The sequence below is a fragment of the Periplaneta americana genome, chromosome 17, assembly GCF_040183065.1.
Source record: "Periplaneta americana isolate PAMFEO1 chromosome 17, P.americana_PAMFEO1_priV1, whole genome shotgun sequence".
In the NCBI taxonomy this organism is placed as follows: domain Eukaryota; kingdom Metazoa; phylum Arthropoda; class Insecta; order Blattodea; family Blattidae; genus Periplaneta; species Periplaneta americana.
The window spans coordinates 14,937,584-14,951,607 of NC_091133.1; the positions used below are offsets into that span (position 1 = coordinate 14,937,584).

General features: G+C 36.2%; 1 protein-coding gene across 6 annotated transcripts in view; it reads left to right on the forward strand.

The window, feature by feature from the left end:
* Positions 1-14,024, forward strand: part of LOC138692862 (zinc finger protein 708-like) — a 140,968-nt gene that overhangs the window by 12,270 nt on the left and 114,674 nt on the right. The window lies entirely within an intron of this gene.

Below are 14,024 nucleotides of genomic sequence, written 5' to 3' on the forward strand. Positions count from 1 at the left end.
CTACATTTCAAGTTCTCTCTTGACACATGTAATTAGTTTTAAACAGCTTGAGATATATTATTTCCTCCTCGCTTTTAGAAAAACAGTAAGTTTTTACCATCAAAGCTACGAAAATATAAAACAGATGTCTTGCAGACTAGAATTGTCGCGTTCTAGACGTGATATAGTGGTTTGTCCTGAACTGGATAGGAAAGTCTTCAGACACGTGCGTTTGTTTCTTGAATGGACTGACGACTAGATTGGGATTTTTCCATTGCTGTTAATGAATAAAGAATACACAACTAGAGGTGAGAAATTTGTGGGAAATAACAGTTGGCAGTTGCACTATCTTCTGGCGTGCTATGTATGAATATATAACTGTAAGTGGTAGTAGGAAGTGCAGCTGTAGGTAGTTATAACCACCATGCTTACTGGAACACGTCTGCCAAAAGTTGTCCGCTAATATTTACGGTTACACCAAATGCTCCCTTGATTTCACACTGGGCTGGTTAGTAGCTTTGTATGATGCCAAGGTTAAATGCATCCAGTACAATATTCCATTTTTTCAAAGTGATCTTAAATAAACAAGAGTTGTGTAAACTACAATGTATGTAGTCGTGATGAAAGCAGCGAAATTTAACGAGTATAAACTACTCAAAGGATTGTCGGTAATGAAATTACTTATATTTTTCTGCTTCACTTATTTGTTCATGTTGCCGCTTCCTGAGCTTCTGTGGTCGGAAATCAGCGATTACATAAGGCAGTCTAATGTAGTCTAGCATATGGTTACTAGATGTCCCGTCGACCTAGTTGGCGAGTTGGTATAGCGCTGGCCTTCTATGCCCAAGGTTGCGGGTTCGATCCCGGGTCAGGTCGATGGCATTTAAGTGTGCTTAAATGCGACAGGCTCATGTCAGTAGATTTATTGGCATGTAAAAGAACTCCTGCGGGACAAAATTCCGGCACATCCGGCGACGCTGATATAACCTCTGCAGTTGCGAGCGTCGTTAAATAAAACATAACATTAACATTAACTAGATGTCCCCATTTTATTGGGACAGTCCTCAAATTTTGCTTTTTGCTTTCTGTCCTTGGAAAAAATTCGTCCTGGTATGTCCCTTCTTTTAATAAACTTTTCCCAAATATCCCCAGATCGTCAGTGTGAATTATTACTATGGTTTAATGATGCTTGTACATTGCTGTGATAAATTGAAGAGTGTACAGTAGAACCTCTATTACCCATGGTAGTGAAGGAGGTGGACTGGATGATTCTTTGCTTACGAGATTATACAAACTGGCGCATAGCACTTTAAATGTGGGGGTTGGGGACAACTCGCCACAGAAAATTGGCCACAGAGGCAGCTCGCCACATAATTGAAATTCGTATCAAAGACAATTAGGCACACATTAAAATTCAAGGCAACACTCAAATTCGCAACAATTTATAATATATTTCTATGGTAACACAAGACAAATCCAGAAGCTGTAAACTAATTCGGAACTATGGCGGAAGAAATTTGCTTCACAAAATCAGAAAGAGGCTCTGACAAATTAACATATCTTGGCTACATGTACACGAGACTTAGAGAAAATAAGAATGGAGTTGTTTGGCGCTGTGACATGCATGGAGGGTGTAATGCAACAGTCACGTTATCAGAAGATGGAAGCAGAGTCGTCAAAGAACCGTCTGAACACAAGAATCATTCTGCAGACTGGGGAAGGATTAAGGCAAAGGAATGTGTAGAGAACATGAAGGGAAGAATGGGGACTTCCTGAGAACCAACGTCTGTCATTATTCAAAATGAGTTACAGCCTATTGCAAGAGAAGCCAATGTGAATCTACCGAAGAAACCGTCTATTAAAAAAAAACTGTGTGCCATGCCAGGAAGCTGCACCTAACGCTTGAGCCAAGGAATATTGATGAACTGAACGTTATAGCCGACAGATACACTAAGACCGTACAAGGAGAAAGGTGGTTGTTGTATTTTGAACTGGTGGACAACGTGAAAGTTATCATGTTTGCCACTAATTCACATTTAAATAAATTGTAACAGTCCCATTTTTGGATAATGGGCGGGACCTTTATGTTCTCTCCTTCAATCATGCTGCAACTTTACACTATACATGTCAATGTACAAGGGGAATGGATGTCTGTAATAATGATGCTGATGGAACAGAAAACCAGAGAGGCGTATGAAACAATCTTTCGACTATTGAAACGAGAAGTAGGGTGACGTTTTGAAAATCAATTAAACCCAAGATTCATATCTGTAACTGTTACAAACGTAATCAAAACTGAATTTGATGGAGTTAAGGTAGCTGGTTTTCTTTTTCACTTTGTCCAGTCTTTCTGGAGATGGCTTCAGACCGAAGGATTGGTGCAGCAATATAATGTTGAAAAAAATTCAAAATTGAGGGCACAGTTTCACTCACTCGTCTCACTAGCTTTTGTTCCAGTAGAGAATGTCCTTGAAGCATTTTACTAACTTCAGGAAACAGTGAAAGGTGATCTGATTTGGGTATTTGATTTCGTGGAAGATAATTACATTAAAGGGCGACGGCGTGGACGAGGCAGACAACAGCCACTCATTGCACCTGATACTTGGAACTGCTACGATCGTGTCATTGAAAATCTGCCAAGAACTATTAATACATGCGAAGCTTGGCACAGGAGGTTGAACCTATTAATGGGGAAAGCGCATCATCGTATCATATGCTGTAGCAACTGCTGTTGGAAGTGGAAGAAGTGGAGAGATGCATAGAGAGATTGGAAGGTGGTCATTCTCCTACCAAAAAGAAGCGGAAATATATCGACATGGACAGACGAATATCACATATAGTTAAAGAATACCCGCGGTACAAGGCAAAAGGCACTGTCATCCGGTACTTAAGAGCTGTAGGCCACAACCTAGCAGGACATTTTTGAAGCCAAATTTACATGTACATAGCAATCCACATACTTAGTGGAATTTACATTTATTAATCTCTGTATCCATTCGCACAATATAGAGCTTCTGGAACTCATGATTTATCTTTGTACCTCAGTGTGGCAAATTGTCTATCTGTGGCGAATTGTCTCTATCACCAATTTTCTGTGGCCAATTGTCCAGAACCGGAAATACGGGTCTAATGTGGTTCCCTTGTAATGCCAATACCGCTGCTTGGAGCGCTGTTCAGTTCTAGATATTCATAGCAGAACACTTATATGATATTCACATTTGGGACATTTAAAGGACTTACAGTTGCATATTAAATGCTTCGTACAATATTTTATGGTCAATAGACGTAATTTCAAAACTTTTGTGTGTCAGTTATATTAAAATGAATGACTGTTATTCTTAACATTGAAAGATATTACATATTATAAACTAAGGCACTACCTATCTGTTGTTCAATTCATACACTATACCTTTTCGGAGATAATGAAAGTAACTTAATACATTTTACATGCGCACTGTAGTCTGACCTTTTCACGTATTTATTTATTTAGTTATTATTATTATTATTATTATTATTATTATTATTACGTCCCAGTGAATTAAATTACTGTATTATCTTCCATTTCCCTCAATTTATAATTTAATCATTTGTAAATGGGCCTAACTTTTCCCTTTATTTCTTAAAAATTTATTGAAATTGAAGTGTAATGATTTTTACTAATGCAAACTGCAGCCACAATAAGTTATTAGTACAATTGTGCGATTTTTCTTGCACACTTTGCAGTGGTGAAATAAATATCTATTAGACCTGCTGATTAATCTGTAGTGGATAATAATAGCAAATGCTCTGATATTTTAGTGTTTGTAAACAGTTTTTAAATTAGGAGTTAGAATTAAGTTAAATTAGGAAGTTAGTCTGCAATATGTGTGATTACTGATTAGAAATGGTTTCCGCATTTGACAATTTCCCAAAACATTAACAAATATTTCAGGATTCTCAGCGACGATTTTTTTTTATTAATAGAATTTTGCCGCCTATAAGCACATGCGTATATGCTCTCCCTGATCCCCATTTCTCTTTTAGTAATGTCTGCATCTCGCTGCCCTGAGATGTTTTCTGTCGTCACTCTTGACATGTGAATTTAATGGAAACATAAAGAAAAATCTTCGGTACACCATACAGTGATAGTTGTACCTTATCACAACGAATAATTGTAGTAATTATTATTTATTTATGACTTGTAATGTCGTAATAATATTTGATTTGGCTTGGAGGATGTAGGGAGTTCGTTACACTAAACTCACCATGTGCAACATTAAAATCGCATTGCTGCGTATGTTGTATCCTTACTTACTTACTTACAAATGGCTTTTAAGGAACCCGAAGGTTCATTGCCGCCCTCACATAAGCCCGCCAGCGGTCCCTATCCTGTGCAAGATTAATCCAGTCTCTATCATCATACCCCACCTCCCTCAAATCCATTTTAATATTATCCTCCCATCTACGTCTCGGCCTCCCTAAAGGTCGTTTTCCCTCCAGTCTCCCAACTAACACTCTATATGCATTTCTGGATTCGCCCATACGTGCTACATGCCCTGCCCATCTCAAACGTCTGGATTTAATGTTCCTAATTATGTCAGGTGAAGAATACAATGCGTGCAGTTCTGTGTTGTGTAACTTTCTCCATTCTCCTGTAACTTCATCCCGCTTAGCCCCAAATATTTTCCTAAGCACCTTATTCTCAAACATCCTGAACCTATGTTCCTCTCTCAGAGTGAGAGTCCAAGTTTCACAACCATACAGAAGAACCGGTAATATAACTGTTTTATAAATTCTAACTTTCAGATTTTTGGACAGCAGACTGGATGATAAGAGCTTCTCAACCGAATTATAACACGCATTTCCCATATTTATTCTGCGTTTAATTTCCTCCCGAGTGTCATTTATATTTGTTACTGTTGCTCCAAGATCTTTGAATTTTTCCACCTCTTCGAAGGATAAATCTCCAATTTCTATATTTCCATTTCGTACAATATTCTGGTCACGAGACATAATCATATACTTTGTCTTTTCGGCATTTACTTCCAAACCGATCGCTCTACTTGCTTCAAGTAAAATTTCGGTGATTTCCCTAATCGTTTGTGTATTTTCTCCTAACATATTCACGTCATCCGCATAGACAAGAAGCTGATGTAACCCGTTCAATTCCAAACCCTGCCTGTTATCCTGAACTTTCCTAATGGCATATTCTAGAGCGAAGTTAACAAGTAAATGTGATAGTGCATCTCCCTGCTTTAGCCCGCAGTGAATTGGAAAAGCATCAGATAGAAACTGACCTATATGGACTCTGCTGTATGTTTCACTGAGACACATTTTAATTAATCGAACTAATTTCTTGGGAATACCAAATTCAATAAGAATATCATATAATACTTCCCTCTTAACTGAGTCATAAGCCTTTTTGAAATCTATGAATAACTGATGTACTGTACCCTTATACTCCCATTTTTTCTCCATTATCTGTCGAATACAAAAAATCTGATCAATAGTCGATCTATTACGCCGAAAACCGCACTGATGATCCCCAATAATTTCATCTTCGTACGGAGTTTATCTTCTCAAAAGAATATTGGACAAAATTTTGTACGACGTCAACAAAAGTGATATTCCTCGAAAGTTACCACAGTTGGTTTTGTCCCCCTTTTTAAAAATATTTACAATTATGGACTCCTTCCATTGTTCTGGTACAATTTCCTTTTCCCAAATAGCAAGTACAAGTTTATAAATTTCGCTATACAATGCACTTCCACCCTCTTGTATTAATTCTGCTGGAATTTGATCGATACCTGGAGACTTGTACATTTTCAGATTTTCTATCGCAATTTCGACTTCTGAAAGTGTGGGTTCGGGTATAAATGGCTCAGCAGTTTGTATTTCAATTTCGTCCCGATCATTTCTATTTGGCCTATGTACATTTAGTAGTTGCGGAAAATAGTTTTTCCATCTGTTTAGGATTGATGGAGAGTCTGCAAGCAAGTCACCATTCTCATCCTTGATCACGTTTACCCTTGGCTGATATCCGTTCTTAAATTCCTTTATACCCTTATATAAATCTCGAATGTTTTTATTCTTACTATTTGTTTCTACCTCATTCAGTTTTTCCTTCAAGTAACCTCTCTTTTTATTCCTAAGTGTACGACTTGCTTCCCGTCTTTCATTGAAATAATTATCTCTCTTCTCCTCAACTGGATCCTGTAAGAATTTCAATTTTGCCTGTTTCCTTCTTTCTACTACCATGCAACAATCTTCATCAAACCACGGTTTCTTTTTCGTAGTTTCACAATAACCTATGCTCTGCTCAGCTGCAATTTTGATACTATCTCTGATATTTTCCCACACGCTATTAACATCTAATTCTTTCTCAACTTCGTCGGAACTTTCCAAAGTGGCAAACCTATTCGAAATTTCGATCTGATAATTTTGCTTAGCTTCCTCGTCCTTTAATTTCAAAATATTGAATTTAGTAATATTAACTTGTTGCTCTACTCGCTTGGCTACTGATAATCTTTCTCTTAATTCCCCAATCACCAAATAATGGTCAGAATTACAGTCTGCACCCCTGAAAGTTCGAATATCTACTATACTAGTATGTCTCCGTTTATCTATCAAGATGTGATCTATTTGGTTGTGTGTCAATCCATCTGGAGAAGTCCAAGTATATTTATGTATATCCTTATGGGGGAATGTTGTACTTTTGACAATTAAATTTTTCGATGTGGCAAAGTTGACTAATCTAACTCCATTGTCACTACTAATTGCGTGTAGGCTCTTTTTTCCAATAGTTGGTCTAAAAATATCCTCCCGTCCTACTTTAGCATTGAAGTCCCCCAATAAAATTTTCATGTGATATCTAGGGAACTGATCAAAAGTATGTTCCAATTCCTCATAGAAGCTATTCTTTATATGGTCGTCTTTCTCTTCTGTAGGGGCGTGAGCATTTATAACTATGATGTCGCACCATGTACCCCTAAGTACTAAATATGATAACCTGTCACTGAGAAATTCGACCTTTTTTTATTGCTGATTTTATTCTTTTATGAACAAAGAATCCTGTTCCTAATTGGTGATTATTGTTTCCTTCCCCATAATACAACAAGTAATCTCCTATTTGTGATATGCCATTCCCATCTAACCTAACCTCTTGTACTCCTACGAAGTCTATTCTATATCTAGCTAGTTCTTTTGCTACTAATGTTACCCCTCCTGTTCTATAAAGACTAGTTACGTTCCAAGTGCCAAATCTCAAAACCTTATTCCTTTGCTGTGGTCGTGCCAGAGAATCAGTCCTATTCCGAGGCTTATTATAGGGATACGTAACAAGCTGTTTTTTACGGTGATGGGTTGTTAGCCCTTCGCCCAACCCCCAAGCTGGAGGACCACCCCTTATCGGCTGTCCACGACTGCTTATTCAATATATTTGCAGCTACCCTCCATATCTGGAGGCCGTCTCCTCTATCCGCAACCTGAGGACGCGCCATGCCGTGGTGATAGGGACCCACAATACATGGTATGTTGTATCCTAAATAATGCAAATGTTAAATGTGTCAATATTCAGAAGTAATAATTAACCATTGTCGTACAATATTTCGCTATTACATAAGTATTGTATAGCATTACTGATTGTCTTAAGGCAAGACAAACTCAGAACTATACTAGTTTAATGATGATGATGATGATAATAATAATAATAATAATAATAATAATAATAATAATAATAATAATAATAATCTGAAGAAAAAACACGGAACTGAAAACAATCAACTTGCCAAAGTAAATGAATCAGATCAAGAATGTAGTTTGAAAGCAAAATTTTTAATTGAACAAATCCAAACTTTCGGGAAACAAAATTTTAAATTCCATTTAATTACACTGAAAATCTGCATATTGTTATTTAAGAAGTCATCAACAAATCTCAAATAAGACTGTAATATGCTTGGCATGTTTATAATCTTCGTATTCGATCAGTAATGCAAAATTAGTCATATAATTTTCACGATACACAATGTTTAGTAATGGAACTATTCATCATTTAATAGAAATGCGACGCGAACCTAGCAGCAGAAATTGTAATGACGCTCAGAAACCTACTCTTGATCATGCTATGCGCCAGCTTGTATAATCTCGTAAGCAACGGGACAGTTAATCGAAAAAATCGGATAATCTGTACCATAAAATATTTTCGTAAGTCCATACTACAATCTCATAATTTCCTTCGTAGTGTTGTGTTTAACATGCTAGATAGTGGATCAGAAGTTCACTAATTTAATTCTGGTTGTCAACCACAGATTTATAAGGGCCAAGAAAATTCCTTATGATGGTTGTTTACGGAAGGATGAGCATAGTAGAGGGCTTCTGTTGTAGGTCTGCAAATGTTATACAGTTTATCCTTATTTTTCATTAAATCGCGCACAGTTCTAATGCCAATCTCTTATTCTGATGTGAAATCAGCTGCGGATTCTCTTTTCCGAAGTATGGGCATTCGAAATGAGGACAAGGACTGAATGCCGCAAAGTATGCTATATATTGTGCGGAAGTTCTTGGGACTATTTTTTTTAAGCAGTAGATAGTGGCTATTTTACAAGTTGGGAAAAATATCTTCAAGTAACTATTCTTACTGCTTACAGTAGTACTGTATAAAGGTGAAGGCTTGTAATAAAACACTCGAGAAAATAGGTAGGCCTACTAATATAAGGTATAGTACTAAGTCTCTTAAATGTTTATTTCAGCAGTAAAGAAAGAAAGAAAAGAGTGACAAAAAGACAGTGAGATAATCTGCCAGTCGGTTAATAGAGTGACTTATAATCGGGGTTCTACTGTATTTCCAAAGTGACTTAAATTCACTTTTAAAAAAATTATAACTAACGTAGTTCTGGCATTCCAATAGGTCTCTTTTATCGTAGTAACAACATTGTGTTTTCAAAACTGTGTAAATCTAGTCTACAGATGGCTTAGGAAGTTGTTTTTATTTCCGAAGTTTTGTTATTCCACTCTTTTATTTCCAGTCTGTCTTATTTCCACTTGGCCAATACAAATTTGTTAAGCTATTTCATAGCCAATGTAATGTATATATTATGCAAGTCTAGTTTTTTAGGTAAAGCTCTCTGTGAAGTACACTTGAATAATTTCAAGGGGAAAATTGTTCTAGGGCCAGGTAGAGCGCTGATACATTCAACCAGAGGTCCCGGGATCGATAATAGATAATAAAAAATCTAAATATTGGAATGTAACGTCTTTCTATAATAATGTGTCATATGTTACTTAACTTTCTGTAGAAAGAAAATGTAAAGGTCACCTTAAAACTGGTAACAAACTTAACAATGTTATTCCTAATAATATTTGTAATTTTGATAAATATGCTAGTGGTGGAGTATACATGCTGCATTGCAAGAATTGTATGGGCCATTCCATATGAAATCGATCTGTAAAAAACCTTGCATTTTTTATACTCCAATTTTTTCCCTATTTATACAAGGTGCTGAGGAGAGTGCATTTTGAAAAATATACTACCGAAAGTCAAACGGTTTTTGTATTATTGAGCTGCAAATTTAGCGTATTTTATAAAAGCAAGCCTCTTTCAGCACTCAGAACTCTGCAACCATTTACTGCAGAACATTGAACGAGAGCTCATTTTGAAGCTGACATTTGGTAGGTTATGTTAAGAAGTAATCGTTATTTTTATTATATACAGAGAGACAGATAATCTGATTTTACTTACTTTTTGGCTTTTTGACAATTTGTAAAAATGTAAAAAAAAATTGAGAAAAAACCTTGCATTATTAAGAGGGATTCGGCATTGTTTGGTTAGTGGTACGGCAATAAGTTTCGAGATTATTTTTACATACCTAGACTTGAACGGCCCGCACACACTGGCTAAGAGCTGAAGATAAGCGAGCATTGGGCGTCATTTTACTCCTGTGTTTATGAAATCCTGTGATGAAGCTAGCACAGCCATGATTGCTAGAAGACACATCACGTGTTTATGTCTCCTAGCCTTGCTTACCTCAGCTAGCTCCCGCCTCACAGTCAGCTGGTTAGTTCACGCGAGTACTATTTATTTTTTTATTTTATATTTTCAATACTTTCTTCTCAAGGTGCCATCAGTAAAAAATATGTGTTTATTTGTACTTTCAATGCAGAATCTAACTATATATTTTTAAAATATTTTTTTTGTTGGCAAAGGCGTCTTAATGAGGAAAAATCTAAATTTCTCCATTTCCATAAAAAGTAAGAAAATCTGTTTATATGTCAATATCAACTTTAATTTCTCAGCATCAAAATAAACCATGATTTTGATCATTGGGTGAAAGGGTTTCGGAGCTACAACAGTTTAAAGTTGCAAGTTTTATGAAAATACGATAAATTTAAGTATTTTTAATTTAAACATTATATTCTGATGCCTCAAACTTTGCACAAAGCATTATATCACAGTTCTCTACGTACAAAAAAAGTTTTATTGTATTTAGAAATTGTAAGGTAATTTTCTCTATATTTCGGTCGATTTGAGATGGAATAGCTCATACACAGAAATATATTGGCCAAACTAAAATAAACTTCAAAACTAGATATTCAGAACACAAAGCAGATTTTTGTCATAGACGTAATAGATCAAAATTCGCATCCCACTTAATAGAGAACAACCATGAATTAAAAAAAAATATCAGATGCTTTACAAATTTTGAAACCTATTAACAATGGGAAAATCAATTTAGTTAAAGAAGCATTTTATATAGCTAAATTTCTCGGTAATAATACTCCTTTACTTAATGAACAAATACTTAATCTTAATAACTCTTTATTCAAGTTGGCCAGTAGGAGCTCTTCTTACTGCAACACGTACCTCCCTCCACTTACATCATGATGTGGTTCTTTCTTATGTCAATGCACCAGTCAACATCACGCAACTGGCCATGAAACATCGGTTGTTCCTACAGGTTCAATTTTTGTAAGTTTTTCTATTTATTCTTTTATGTTTAAAGAGTCCTGTTCCTAATTGGTGATTATTGTTTCCTTCCCCGTAATACAACAAGTAATCTCCTATTTGTGATAAGCCGTTCCCATCTAACCTAACTTCCTTACTCCCACAAAGTCTATTCTATATCTATTTTTATAGTCAGTTCTTTTGCTGCTAATGTTACCCCTCCTGTTCTATATAGACTTGTTACATTCCAAGTATCAAATCTCATAAACTTATTCCTTTCCTGTGGTCATGCCAAAGAATCAGTTGCATTCCGAGGCTTATGTTGTGGTTTCATAACAAGCTGTTTTTTACGGTGCTGGGTTGTTAGACCTTCGCCCAATCCTTAAGCTGGAGGACCATCCTTTTACGTTTGTCCATGACTGATTAATCAATATATTCGCAGCTACCCTCCATATCTGGAGGCCATCTCCTCTACCTGAGGACGCGCCATGAGGTCGTAAGATCTGAAATATGATTAATGTTTTATCATCATGCCTATGAATAATATTAAGTTTTGATAATTAAAACGTAACCAATTTTTGTTTCACATCTTCGATAAACACTATGGAAGTATTTAAAATAGTTATGGCCCTCACACCTATATAAAATGACAAATTTATAGGTCTGTACGAAGTGCGTAATAAAAGGGAAGTATTTCGTATTTGATATATATTTAATGTTTTTTCTTTAAAGTGACACTCGTTTATTTCCACTTCATTTAAACGTATGTACAGCCTTAGATGAAGCTTCAATGTTGTTGAACTGTGTTTATTACAGAAACACTTTAATCTTTCACGTTATCATCTTCAGATCCATGAACAGCACACTCTTGTGTTATTCTGCAACCACATCTTTGAGACCAATAATTTCTTATCCAATTCTCGTATTTGACCGTACTGTCCTAAAGGCTTAGAAAGCAAGCATATTTTGTGTCGCCACTTTGTTGAAAAAGAAGCAAATTGTCAATTTTTAGGTCTACCATAGATGATCCATTGTTGTTCCGGGTAATTTATCTTTTCCACGACTAAAAGTATCGAATTGTACTTTCCATTCGTCCTAGTGAAATAACCGACAGAAATGGAAACATATTTGTTGTAGTTCTTTAAGAGAGCACATTTGAAACTACGTTTTGGACTATCGATGAAAAGGTCAATTCACTTTGGGTGTGTTCTGAGATACCCATTTTCTTCAGAAAACCACCAGTGCTTTTACAGAATGCTGGGTTCTTGTCTTCTGCAAAAATGGCTGCAAATTCTTTTCCCTTCTTCACCACAATTTAATTTTTGTTCCAGGCTGAAATATTCTTTTCCTTTAGTCTGCTGGCTAGAAATTGAGAAAAATGTTTGGAAACTTTTAGGTTCCTAATCAGACCTCTCAAATCGTTCTGGTCAAAGCATTCACTGTGTGAAGTTCGAAAATCAGTGTCGCTGTCCCCACTTTCTTCACTGTGATGCTATATCACACATGTAGACATACAAGATTCATCTACTGAGATATGTGGTAGCTCATGGAAGGGTGGAATAGGTATCAGGTCCGAGTGTTGCACACCTCATAGCTGAAGATAGATCAGGATGTGATCTGATATCACGATTACGTCGATTTTTTGTTGTTTAGTCAACTGTCTGAAGACAAGTCTGAACCTCACAAGTGTTACCAACAAGGCACCACTTATGAGACAACTAGGCCAGGAGATAATGGGGTAGGATGGCCAGTTCCTTTTCCCCTCCATTGCAAACATTGCCGATTAGCTACGTATTAAATCAATCGGACTTCTCATGCATACAAACAATATTGTTCTACCTCTGACGCATATCGTCTAGTGAGATGTATAGATGCACATTGTACATATCAACCAGAACCTCAAACAGAGGAATTATTTCAATCGATGCCTATGATATTAACAATACAGAAATAACCATGGGTACTTCTGTTTCTATTTGTCCACTGGCGCAAATGCTCTGTACAAATTTTGCATACCATATGAAGAGCCCATGACTGATCTTGATCGCTAAGCTTGATACCAAAATAACGTAAATGTGTTGTATTCACAAACTCGGAAATAGTATTTCTACTTCCTTGAAGTGTGTACTCTCCACAGATATAGCAAACTACGCCGGAATATTTGAAACACGACCATTGTGAAGTGGCCATTTGTTTGCGATGTTCGATCTCGAAAAATGAAATGATAGGAGTGAGAATATATTTATACAGACCTATACAATGGTCACTATGATATAATTAAGAACTGACGTTTCCAATAAGTGGGATGTAAAATTATACTTGGGAGAATGTAACCACTTTCATCGCTTTATTACATGTACTCACGCAAAAGCCCAAATTAGGAAACTGAAAAACAAATCTCGATTCGCAACTGTCTATAGGAGATGAAATCCAAATCTATGCAGTCTACTACTGATGCACCAAAACTTCCGACGACGGGGAAAATATGCGAACCCCTGCTGTAGATCGACTGACATCATCTGGTTGACCTTTTACCCAGCCGCTAAGTTTCTAACTCATCCTTATCAGCTTGTTGAATTTCTCTCCGATATCTCCATTGTTGTCACTTACTCTCGATTATTTGTCGACATAACATAGTTTTAACCATCGTTAATGATGTTTTTATCAGATATGGGAACACAGTAACTGACGCAATAATGGGAATCTTACTCCAGTTGCAAGTAGCATGGCACTCCCATGCCCCACCTGGTAGGTGATAAAAACTGCACTAGCGCTCTATTTTCTAGGTCTGAGCCACAGACGTTTTTGGTAATAGAGTAAAACCGTGATCCATCTATAAGGTATTACGGAAAATGTAACAAATCAGAATTGAAAATACGATATTGTATGAAATTATTATATAAATTCAGCAATATGTAAGAAATAGTGCAGATGCTGTCTATTCATTGTCATTTTCTGAATCAAGAACGAAAATAACTCCACAATCATGTTTAAAAACCAAGACACCAACAAAAAACTATATTCGCCTGTATTATTATTATTATTATTTGATATATGTATATAATGTAATGTTTAATTGCTTTGTAGTGCAGATGCTGTCTATTCATTGTCATTTCTGAATCAAGAA